The following is a 12,924-nucleotide window of genomic DNA, read 5'->3' as shown; positions in this document are numbered from 1 at the left end:
TTCACACTCCTTAACACGTCTAAGAAGATGTCCCCGGTCTGGCCTCAACACCCCGCTGCAGCCCTGTCTCCTTCCACCCACACCAACCCTACACAACATGCAGTTACACGGCTCCAAAATGCACCGAAAACCTTTCTGACCTGTCTTCTTCTATGCTGTGCCTGCTAGAGAGTAAGCATTCAAGAAATGGTACCTGTAGGGGCACCTGGGGAGCTCAGTGGGTTAAGCGTCCATCTCTTGATTTTGGCTCAGGTCACGAGCTCACAGTCTGTGAGTTTGAGCCCCAAGTCAGGCTCCACACTGTCAGCATAGAGCCTGCTTGGGATCCTCTCTCCTTCTCTCTACCGTGTGTGTGTGTGTGTGTGTGTGTGTGTGTGTGTGTGTGCGCGCGCGCGCGCGCCCGCTCTCTCTTTCAAAATAAATAAAGAAACTTAAAAAAAAAAGAAGAAGAAATGGTACCTGCAGTCACACTATAGTCCTACAAGGACAGCAGGGACAACAATGATAATGAATGGTCCGTAAGGGCCAGAGTACGGATGGTTTTGTGGACCAAACAACAGCGCTGAGATTTCGGGCACGGTAAAGCATTTAAGCATCTGGGGGCCTGCTGGTGACAAAATTATAATCTCTGATAGCAGATATTATCAATGATTAATAGAAGGGGGGATGTGGAAGCCAATGGGGAATCTGCCACAGTAGTCCAAGTAACAGGTGTTCGTACAGGAAATGTAAGTGAGAACAGAGAACAACGTGCTTTTGTTTAATTTCTCAGGACTTGGAAGCTGCACGGAAACAAGGGTGAGGAAAATAAACGTCAGTGAAAGTTCTGAAAATAGGTTAAAAAAGAATGAGGGGATCTTTGATGAAAATTGAGGACTTGGGAAGGGAGATGGGTTCCGTGTTTTAAAAAGTGACAGCTACAGGAGACACCTGGGGGGGTGGCTCATTCGGTTAACTGTCCGACTTCGACTCAGGCCATGATCTCACGGTTTGCGGGTTCGAGCCCCGCGTCGGGCTCTGTGCTGACAGCTCGGAGCCTGGAGCCTGCTTTGGCTTCTGTGTCTCCCTCTCCCTGCTCCTTCCCCGCTTGCACTCTGTCTCTCTCTCTCTCTCTCGCTCTCTCTCTCTCTCAAAAATAAACACTAAAAAAAAATAAAATTAAAAGAGGAAGGGGAGCTGGCAAGTTGAAAACAGTTGTAGCCTAAGGACATCAGTTACTCATCCATTCAACCACTCTTTGCACTGGACACTTTGCTAGGTGCTGGGACAACAGCAGTGACCCGTACATAGTCCCTCCCCCCTGGGGAAATCACTTCCCAGTGAAGAAGGCAGACAAGGAAGGAACCAGTAAAAATGTAACTGCAGGGACTGTTAATAATCGTCTCCGGAGCCGCTAGGTGCACGTGTAGGACGCTTAACACTCAGTTTCCAAACGCTTCCAGACGTCTTCTGATTTACGCGGCAAGTGACTCTGTCTTATATAAAGTTTGCACAAGATGAAATGCTGCATCATGGTCACGTTTATAAATAGCCACTTAGGAGAGGGAGTTTCTGACAAACCACAAAACTGAGTAATGGGGCCCAACCTTCCACAAATCTCACAGGCTGAATTTCCATTCTGTTTTCTACAAACATAAACAAAAGTCATGTTTCCCTCTTAACCCTCAGCATGAGACAATTCCCATTTACTCCACTTTCCACGAATCTTCGCTACGTCGTCTAACTGCATGTCTTGGGAAAAACAATAAAAAGGCATCATTTAAATATAGCTTGCTAAAGCGACAACACTCCTGGGTTTTTTTGTTCCTCTGTAAGGCATTTCTAAGCCTACAAAGAGTGTGGTTCACCTCACTCCTTAAAAGTAAGTTCCACTTCCCTGGGGCGCCTGGGTGGCTCGGTCGGTTGAGCGTCCAACTTCAGCTCAGGTCACGATCTCCCAGTTCGTGAGTTCGAGCCCCGCGTCGGGCTCTGTGCTGACAGCTCAGAGCCTGGAGCCTGTTTCAGATTCTGTGTCTCCCTCTCTCTCTGCCCCTTTCTCACTCACACTCTTGTCTCTTTCTCTCAAAAATAAACACTGAAAAAAAAATTTTTTAATAAGCTACATTTCTCCATTTAAAAAAAGTTAACTATCTCATATTCACCTTCCTGGTTTTAGTGCAGGTTTTAAGTCTATTTTCCAATGGAAGAAGTACATCAGGAAACTGGGGAAATTTTTCTATGGCACTTCTCCAATGGGAAGAAAAATATCTTCAGTTATCTACTACCTCTAAAGGCATCAAAGATTAAAAATGAAGGTGTCACCAAAACACCCATAAATTACAACTCCGTTTAAGTTAAATTAAGAAGTCAAGCAAGTGTGCTCTATGCCATCATGTAGGAAACACATACATATTTTATAAAAAGAAAAAAGAAACCATGAGTATCTCAGCCTAAGAGGTAGAAATTTATTTACCTGAACAGCCACAGAACAGGGTAAGAAAAACACACTCTTTATTGGCCAAAAAAAACAAAGTGAATGAGGAAAAACTAAATCTTGCTTCCTTTACATCAAGAACTCTTGAGGTCCCCCCTCAAAACCTGTGTTGTTCTCTTTTTGTTAAATATCAATGTCAGCGCCTAATACGAATTTATTTGGGAAATCATTCAGACAACTTGGGTGCTATCTGGTTCCCAAGATCACAACAGATTCTCAACAGCAAACAATGAATGAAGGGGCAATCACTGCTGAAAGTCACAGAAATAAGCCCAAAACAATTTTTTTTTTTTTCAAGAAAAGGCAGATGCAATTTTCAAAGATGGTAAAGTGGGGCTGTTTGGTACAGGGGCAAAGAGCTTCTCATCCCTGAATAGATCCAAAGCTATCGCTTTATTATAGTACAAAAGACACACTCTGTTCTGTATAATCTTAAGAACTGGGGAAGGTTGTGACAACTTTGCGGGAATGTTCCATGCAAATGTTAGATGTGACAGATTAAGAGACTTCAAGGAGCAAGCAAACTCTTAGCCATCAGGAAATTCACTCCAGAAGCAAAACAGCCCGTCTAAGAGTTCTGAGTAGCCCAGGGTTCTCTGGTTTAAGCTCCTTTCCTTTTGTGCTTGGGGAGGCAATTAAAATGGGCAGTCTCAAAGTCTCAGTGAATTTCAGGCAGGAAAAAAATAAAAAACACTGTCAAATGGTTCTTAACATATTTTTAAAGCCGGGTTCGTTTTTTCTTGCAGTATTCAGGGTCTTGCTAAAATAAGTCAGTGAGAACTTTGGGATGAGGCTCATACGAAAAAATAGAGACAATACCCCCGTATAAAGGCGGTGTTTCACCACTGCAACGTACCGATCCCGTGTAACAGGACAGGCTCGTAAGTTAAAGCGGGAAGGAACATCTCTGAAAATACCAGAACACATCTCGTGTAGTGCACTTTTCTCTCATGAGACGTTTCTTTGGACTGTATTTGTTGTTTGTAGGTCTCTGGATGCGGGGTTTCAACACAGAATGATTTCTTAAAGGGCAATGACGTGGCCATAAAGGCTTGTACGATGGCCTCGATATCTGGGTTCCCTGTAATTCATATATTGAAATCCTAACCCAGTGTGATGGTACTAAGAGGTGGGGCCTTCGGGAAAGGATTAGTTACTGAGATTGGGGCCCTTATGAATGGGATTAATGTCCTGAGGAAGAGAAATCCCAGAGAGCCCCCTCATCCTCTCTCCACCAAGTCAGGGTCCAAGAAGTCAGAAGTCTGCAGCCAGAAAAGGGACCTCACCAAACCCGGACCGGGCTGGTGCCCTGATCTGCGACTGCAGCCTCCGGGACTGTGGGAAATAACCCGCTGCTGTTTCTAAGCCGCACCGTCTGTGGTACTTTGTGACAGCAGCCTGAACTAAGACAGATTAATACCGGTCTTTTACTCACGGTTCAACTGTGACTGAGCAACTGAAAAGCCATGGGCAGAGATTAGTGTGGAAAAGCAAGTCCTGAGAGGCTGTGCAGGAGCTCACCAGCCCACCTACCCGGAGAGCCACGGAGGCCAGGATGTGTCTGCTTCCCTGAGGACAAGGACGCGCGTGGGCAACAAGAATGCGGCCGGCACAGTCTAGGCCACCTCGACCGGCCTGGCTGCAGCAGGGTGACGGACGAGGGGAGGGCCAAAGAGGACTCAGGGGCCCAGGGAGGCTCTGGCTAGAATCCAGCGGAGGGATGAGAAGCTAGGTTAGGACGGAATCAGCAGGAACAATGAGAAACAGACGGGCGGGGGAGATGCTCACAGGAAGCAAAAGCAACAGAAACGGGACAGGTTGGATGCCCTGGGATCAAGGACGGCTCCCGAATGTCGGCCTCGTGTGACCTGGTGGACGGCAGGGCCCATCACAGAGCTAAGGAACCGCGAGAGAGGACCAGGGATGGAGAGAGACCAGCCTCCTGGTCTCAGACGAGTCAAATCTGAGGTGCCTTTGAGATACCCAGGCACGAAGTCCGTAATGTTAATTACGTAATCCGGAGCTTATAGAGAGGCTCAGGTGGGAGAAACAACTTCTAGATTCACTTGTGTCTTCCTTTTTTTTTTTTAACACTTATTTATTTTTGAGACAGAGAGAGACAGAGCATGAACGGGGAAGGGGCAGAGAGAGAGGGAGACACAGAATCGGAAGCAGGCTCCAGGCTCTGAGCCATCGGCCCAGAGCCCGACGCGGGGCTGGAACTCACGGAGTGTGAGATCGTGACCTGAGCTGAAGTTGGACGCTTAACCGACTGAGCCACCCAGGCGCCCCTGTGTCTTCCTTTTTTAAGCTCTTCCCCCAAAACTTCATTTCGTGGTGCAACAGCACAAAGCAGAGAAAAGCATGTGGGCTTTAAAGTCAGAAAAGCCACGGGGCGCCTGGGTGGCTCAGTCGGCTAAGCATCCGACTTCGGCTCAGGTCATGATCTCCCAGTTCGTGAGTTCGAGCCCCGCGTCCGGCTCTGGGCTGATGGCTCGGAGCCTGGAGCCTGCTTCAAATGCTATGCCTCCCTCTCTCTCTCTGCTCCTCCCCTGCTCACGCTCGGTCTCTCTCTCCTTCAAAAATAAATAAAAATATTTAAAAAAAAAATTTTAAGTCAGAAAAGCTGTGACTGGAACCTTAGCCCCACTCTTACTGGCTCGGTGCTCATGAGCCTGTGATCATCCGAACAGGTTTCCCTGTCCTCCACTGTTAACAGGGATGCTGGGCCCACCTTCAGGTGCACGATGCAGATCCAACAAAGAGCACTTCACATCACAGGTGCCTGGGATACGTTAAGTTCTTGGTAGAGCTGAGCCAGACCATGTTTATACTTTTTTGCACGCCCCACAGCAGTGGCAGAGTCTGGGCCAGGTGTTCCCTCAATCTCTAGCATGTTGAACTGGCTTGAAATACCCTGGAAATTGTCAGAACACCGCCAGTCTCCTCTTCCCAGACAACCATCAGCTCATGGAATAATTCCTTTACCTGCTATCCTCCTGGAGTCACATCCAAACCTAAGTTATACATAGAGCATGGCTCACCCTTCATCACCTAGATACCCTGGTCTGTCTCCCAATCCTGGCAGGACCCATTACTTAGCAGGGCCATGACTATCAAGAGCTTTTGGGGTGCCCAGATGGCTCAGCTGCTTAAGCGCCCAACTCTGGATTTTGGCGCAGGTCACGATCTCACGGTTTGTAAGATCGAGCCCAGCATCTGGGCTCTGGCTGTTAGCACAGAGCCTGCTTGGGAGTCTCTCTCTCCCACTCTCTCTGCACCCCACCCCCCACCCAAGTGTGCTTTCTCTCCCTCAAATAAACTTAAAAATACTGAAACTTAAAAAATAAAAACTTAAAAAATACTTTCTATATACATATTAAAAAAAATCCTAGGGGTGCCTGGGTGGCTCAGTCGGTTAAGCAGCCAACTTCGGCTCGGGTCATGATCTTGCGGTCTGTGAGTTTGAGCCCCGTGTCAGGCTCTGTGCTGACAGCTCAGAGCCTGGAGCCTGTTTCAGATTCTGTGTCTCCCTCTCTCTGACCCTCCCCCATTCATGCTCTGTCTCTGTCTCAAAAATAAATAAACGTTAAAAAAAAAAAATTAAAAAAAAAAAAGAAACATCAGCTGAGCCTTGAAAAGTTTTCACCTCAAGGGTCCTAGGACTTGCCCCGTAGATGATCACAAGCTGGCTTAGATACGCACCGCATGTACTTAGGAGTTAGGGATGTTGAGGCCCTGGTTTAACAGTTTTGGAATGTTTGGTTTCGCTTGAGAAGTTCTTAACAGTTTGCTGCCGTTCATTTTTGAGCGAAGAGAAAGGAATAATAATAACTCAACTCTCAAAACAGAGACCTTGCTTCATACTCAAGCCACAATCTAGTCACCTAAGCAAGCTCTGTTTCCTCCCCCTGGAGGAGTCGGCATTCCCGTGGAGCTACGACAGCGAGCGCTTAAGAGCTGTCTTAGAGCTGCACCTGTTCGACTCCAGTGCCCTCAGGGGTGGTCCAGTTCATCTGCACAGCACGGATGGGACTCATTCATTCATTCAAATACTAAGCAGGCACCTACTATGTACCAAATACTTGAGAAATCGTGTGAAACAACCAGGACTTCTGCCCTCAAGGAGTTTCTACTTTTTTTTTTTTTTAAACGTTTATTTATTTTTGAGACAGAGAGAGACAGAGCATGAACAGGGGAGGAGCAGAGAGAGACGGAGACACAGAATCTGAAACAGGCTCCAGGCTCTGAGCCGTCAGCCCAGAGCCTGACGCGGGGCTCAAACTCACGGACCGTGAGATCATGACCTGAGCCGAAGTCGGACGCTTAACCGACCGAGCCACCCAGGCGCCCCAAGGAGTTTCTACTCTTAAGTTGAGCGGGAGTTTGGGCAAAGGTGGTAGAAAAACAAGTAAAACACATACATGTACAAGTATCCGTTGTGAGAAGTGAAGAAGACAGAGGAAGAAGGTTCTCTTTAGGTCAGATGATCACAGAAGGCCAAAGTCCCAAGAAGAGGCACGCTTAAATTCATTAACTTAGAGAAGCTTGGGGCACCTGGGTGGCTCAGTCAGTTAAGCGCCCGTCTTTGGCTCAGGTCATGATCTCATAGTTAGTGAGTTTCAGCACCACGTTGGGCTCTGTGCTGACAGATCAGAGCCTGGAACGTGTTTCAGACTCTGTTTCTCCCTCTCTCTCTGCCCCTCCCTCACTCACCCTCTTGCTCTCTCTCAAAAATAAACAAACATTAAAGAAAAAAACCACAACAACTTAGAGAAAGTCCATTCTTATCTGTGTACCTGAACCAAACTCACTACTAACCCACTCCAGGTGCTTTAAAAATATGTCAATCTGGTACTTGTAAATAATAAAAGAAAGGGCACATTTTATATCCAGGTTATTATTTCTGTTAAAGAGGAAGTAAAAAAAAAAAAATCATTCCCAGGCATGTTGGTTAAAAAGATTGGGTCTGGTGAATAAACACTGTATGTGATGAAAAATGAAGGACCCCTATCAACTGCTGAAACTACTGATGTTTTTTAAATGGTCTGAAAAAAATAAAATCATTACAATAATTATGAAAACATCCCAGAGGCGTGAAGAGCATTATCTGTCTGAATGCATACATCAGTCACTACCCATTTATTAAACCCTTACTATCTGCCAGCCCCGTGCTAAGTCCCAAGAATACAAAAATAAAACCTGGTGCCCAACCTTTCCCACTGATAAATATTAGCTAAACACGCATGAAAGGCTTACTACTCCCTCAAGCAGGTCATAACATTGCTTTTCATCGCTCCAGTGTTTTTGTTTCCTACTTTATCAACAAATGTTATGACCAAAGATCCAGATCTGGACAGAAAAGCTTAAATATCACCTCGTTCTTACCAAATAAATTTTTTTTACAGTCCTATCTTTCATCCCAGAACTTGAGCTCCGATTCAAGATAATTCTACTTTCTAGTCCACTCGCCTCCGTGCCTGAAAGTCCAACCCTTGCCTGCAGAACCTCAACTGAAATACACACTCACCCATTTTTAGTGGAAGCAACCTTGTCCACTCAATGCTTTGCAGTTCATCATAATTTTGCAAGTGCCTTTTTAAAACTCTTAGAGAAAACAAGTAGGTCTCCAGAAGTTGCTCGCCCACTATGTAAACTCCCCAAAACATACTGCACACCTGTCGTTCATTCATTCCCATAAACAACACAGAAGACTTTGTACCAGAAGAACACATACTTTGCGCAGCTCTCCATTCAAGTACAAGTTGTAACTTAAAATAATGCCAAGGCGCTGCCGGCTGAGTCAACATGTAACCACGTGCTGATTATTATCCGTATTTCAAATACACCTTACCCAGGAGTAACCTGTGAGTACAATTCCTGTATGTTCCTCTATCATGGTCTCCTTTATACACCTCCTGCAAAACCAGACAGAAGTAGATACGATTGTAACTGGAATACACAAAATCAAGCGTGTTTTCTCGGGCCTCATCTTTTATACTGAAAGGAGCCTGGCTGAATAAAATACTTCATCAATGGCAGCCAATGGTTTTCTATACAGTATTTCAAAAATTTCATCACTAAACTAGGTTTAGATGTTTTTTTCAGAAAGAAAAATATTAAATAAAACCGAAGGCTAGGTTTCCTCCCTAATTTTCCTTGCATTGAGAATTGCCATACATGAATCCACAAATGAACAGCTGAGCTACATAATGTACAGTTCTAACTGGGCAGCTTCTAAAAAAGAAAGGACTCTTTCCAACTCAGGTTAATACACTTGATACAAAGAACACATTTCTGCAACAAATACATTTAGGACTTGATGTTTTACAGTGTAGCTAATGAAGGTTCTAGCCATAGTAAAAAAAAAAAAAATGTATTTTTCCCCCCAGGATATCAAACTTCGCACTCCCATTTAACTGAAGTATAAGCAAAATGAAAATGCAAATTAAACGTATACATATTTATGACTTCACTGGCTCTACAGCAAGGCCACCTTTGGCTTCTGGTTTTATTTACCAGGAAAAGAAGCCTGGAAAACCACCATACATTTGTATTTCTATTCCAACTGTTCCCTTTCTTCAAGCACTGGTTGCAACAAAGTATTAATTCTGAGTCTGATGATCTACATAAGTCAGGAGAATCAGAGTGAATAGATGAAAACAGACAAACATTTTCTCTCTAATGGTGTCTGCTTGGATGAGAAACTTACAAATCTCCATACTAAATCGTTTAAAATTATGACACTCTACTATTACTAGTAAAGAGAAGTTTTCTGTTAATCTCCATGATTTTTAAAAATCAAGAATGCACCTTCACCACAGAACCCCCAGCGCAACCTTAAATGTGAACCTCCCTAAGAATTCTTGCAAAACATAGGTGGGACCCTGAGTAAGCCAATTCACCTCTCGATTCCTCAGTTGTCTTACCCGTAAAAGCGACAAGTCTCTGAACTATTTAACATTTAAATTCTTTATCACGAAGACATACACCTCAATCCCAATGGCTGGATCTGTTCATAATATTTAAGAACCATTCTAATTCTTCATCATTCTTCTGAAAATAAAAACACAACTCCTGTGTATATGGGAAGGAGGGGTAGAAAGAGGACCCTTAAAGGGAACAGAAACTAGGTTGGTTTTGTTAATTAGGTTTCCTCTGTGAAACCTCTAGCCAGTATTAGCAGCTGCTTGAAACTTACTCAAAAAAAAAAAAAAAAAAAAGAAAGGGGGTGGGTTTCTCCATCTCAAGACTCTTACAAAAGGGCATAAGTCAATGTCTAGCAATGCACAGCCAGCTACCCATTACTAGCAACTAAGGGAGGGAAAGGGGAGCAAAAGAGCATGACAGAGACAATATGAGTCTATTGCCTACATGGAGAAAGAAAAACTCTTCTTTATATGATGTATTCAGGAAGGAGAGTAACAGGCACCTGTCTCTGCCAGCTTCAGGAGGCGCACCTCCTGTAGGTAAATTACCTTATGGGTCAGCAGATGTTGGGAATTTACATGGCGAGACACTTGCTTTGTTTCACAGCATGTGCTTTCCTTATGAGTGATTTCACTCACCCCCTTCATTCAACAGCTATTTCTTGAGTGTTACTACATACAAACTCCAAAGCTAAAAATATACTAAAGGTATGAGTTGACTGGGATAGCCAAGTGAATCTTAATATGTATTTTACAGTAGATCAGCCCAGCAGGATATTTCCAAGTCAAATAGTAACACTAAACAATAGGGATGCTAAGTTAAAGTGCCCTCAGAATTTTCTCCCCCTCACTAAGTGGGACGTGGTCAGTGGGAAGCGGGAGTAAATTACAAGGGGAAGAGATAATTAGCTAAGTCCCTTACTCAAGGCAGGGTGAAAAAAAACTTTCTTTCCCCTAGAGAAAATGATGAGATGGATTAAAAACACATCGATAAGCATTATAAAATGCTAAGACTAGAAAGAAAAAAATAATTCATTTTTAATTTCTTACTGTGTATGTGGGACACTTGAAGCTCAGAGGTGGTATGATTTGGCCCGGGGTCACACAGCCAAAAAGATTGCCTGAACTAGAACTCAGGTCACCAGCAGACACGGTTATAGTCCCCCAATGTACTGCAGTATCCGTGATGTCCCCTCATCGCCATCAGAAGCGCAATGATGGCATCATTTGCAAAGCGGTGGACGGGACATCAAGAGCTCTGTTATCTTGTAACCTCCACTAGCTTAGGCAGGATACCATGGAAAAGTCCCATCCCGGTCTAAACCTCAGTTTCCTCATCTGTCAAATGTGAACAGTGATTCACAGTGAGACAGCACAGACCACAAGAAATGCAGAAGCACTCTGGCCATCGTGAAAACCTTAAAGTTCAGAGCCAGCACTACGGTGATGGGGGGGGGGGGTGGTGTATTTCAGAGAACGTGGCTGTGACTCTAATTCCAGCCTCCTGTTACCTTGGTAAGTCCCTGAATCTGTGGGCCTCACGTTCCCACTGCGAGTATGTGCTTAATAATCTTTGCCCTGCCTCCCCCAGAAATGGTTAGAATTTAATGAGCATTGAAAAACATTCACTAACAACAAGGCACGGATTCAAAATGCAAGGTATTATTATTAGATTTCCTCTAGTCTTAATTTGGACAAAAATGTAATGTGGTTTTACCATTCAGTTCTGAACAGTTTTCTTTCTCAACTAAGATGTCATTATTCATGAGGCTCAGATTTCACCGCTTTCTCCCCGGTATTCCTAAGTCTCCACTCCCATTACGGAGCATGGAATGCATCATTCCCCTCAGCACCGAGACTAGGTGCAAGGCTCACTCAACGAACGTGCCACCGGCATGGGCTTGGCTGAGAAAGGTTTTTTTTCCCAGGGCCTCCTTTCAGCTGGAAATGCTCTGCCCGAAGCTTCCATGAACGTTATTCTACTTCATCACATTAGAGGGGGGATGAAACCAACCCTTGGGCCTTTCTCCAACAACTGCAGAACACTTCAGCCCTTCCGCGGAAAAGGGACAAGTCTGGGTGGATGCTTTTCCCCCGGAGGGGCAACCGAGGATCCCCAAACCCATGCTGAGGAGTGCTGATGGGGAGACCCGATTTTTTTTCTTTGCAGGAGACTAACACGTTCTGAGGCCCAACCTGTCTCTCAAGGGTCATTCACCTTAGAGCTCGGGCCCCTGGGAGGCTGGAAAGGTCCTGCGAAGACGGGGTCGGTGGGTGTTTCGAGTATCCAACACTCTGCCTTTAAAAAGCATCAGAGTAACTAGCATTTCCTCGTTGAGAGCCCTGATTTTTGTACATCAGATGAAAGAATTCATCAGCCTATCCAAACAACTTCTCTGGAACAGGTTTCTACCCGACCATGCTGGGCACCAGAGACCAGGGAACCGGGGCGGTGAGGGGGGAGGGGGGGCGGATAAGAATACAACGGGCTCATCTGCATAGATGCGAGATAAGCAGACTGGTTGTCTTCAGCTTTGGCGACTCCGGGCACCGGCCTGGCATATCGAGCCCTGGCATTCTCCCTCTCCGTTGCCCCCACATTCCCACCCCTCGCCCCAGCTGCTGAAGCGTCACGTTGACGGGGCTGGGGGAGAGAATAACGCGAAACGCCCAAGTCGGCTGCTGCATATAGGCTGCAACCGTTCCGCACCTGTGCAATCCGGCTTCGGCGCCAGAAATGACCAGAACACCGACTCGCAAGCCCCTCTTGAGATCCCAGGGGCGCCTAACAAGTTCGCCTCTGTTTATTGCCCGGGGAGGGTGGGAGATCCCACCTTCTGCTGCCAAACTCAGCCGCTTCCTCCGAAAAGGGGGGGGGGAAGCTCCCCCTTAGGTGAACCCAGACAGGTCCCCGAGGGTTACTGCGGCCGGAGGGGATCCGGGCGGCGAGCTAGTGGGTGCTCGCGGGGAGCGCGCGGCCGTGGCCCCAGCGGAACGAAGGTCCCGCTTCGGTGGCCACGCACAACCTCCACCCTACCCCCAGCACTACGCCGACAAAGTGCGAACGTGGAGAGACCTCCAGGGTTGGTCAGGACGCGGAGCCCCCCCAGCCCCAGCCCTGGAGGAGGGTCTAGAGAGGAGGGGCCGGGGACGCGCAGGAAACTTACCTCACCCGGGCAGCATTCGGGCGCCTCTGCTGTCGAGACCAGTTGCGCCACAGTCTGCAAGTTGTCGGGATGTAGTTGCTTCCCCCCCGGCGCCGGGAGATCTGTGCCGGCGAGGGGCGGGAGGGGCCGGAGGGTCGGCGCGGGCGGGGGCGGGGCGCGGCGCGCGGAGCCGGCAGGTGCCGGGCCGGAGCCGCGGGGCCAAACTCGCCCGGGACGCGCCTCGGCGGGGGCGCGCGGCGGCGAGTGTGCAGTGCGCGCGCGCCGCGGCGAGTGTGTGTGTCCCCGCGTTCCCCTTCCTTCCCCGCCAGTCCTCCGGCCACACGGAGCGGCGAGCGGGCCGCCGAAGCCCCGGCAG

General features: G+C 47.0%; 1 protein-coding gene across 1 annotated transcript in view; it reads right to left on the bottom strand.

Annotated features, from left to right (window-relative positions):
* PIP5K1B (phosphatidylinositol-4-phosphate 5-kinase type 1 beta) overlaps positions 1-12,718 on the bottom strand; it is a 310,428-nt gene extending 297,710 nt beyond the window's left edge. The window contains exon 1 of the mRNA XM_042964804.1: positions 12,570-12,718. The gene's annotated coding sequence lies outside the window, so the exon portion shown is untranslated. The remainder of the gene's footprint in view (positions 1-12,569) is intronic.
* Positions 12,719-12,924: the final 206 nt, after the last annotated feature.

The sequence above is a fragment of the Panthera tigris genome, chromosome D4 (assembly GCF_018350195.1).
Source record: "Panthera tigris isolate Pti1 chromosome D4, P.tigris_Pti1_mat1.1, whole genome shotgun sequence".
In the NCBI taxonomy this organism is placed as follows: domain Eukaryota; kingdom Metazoa; phylum Chordata; class Mammalia; order Carnivora; family Felidae; genus Panthera; species Panthera tigris.
This window is presented reverse-complemented; position numbering and strand designations above follow the sequence as displayed.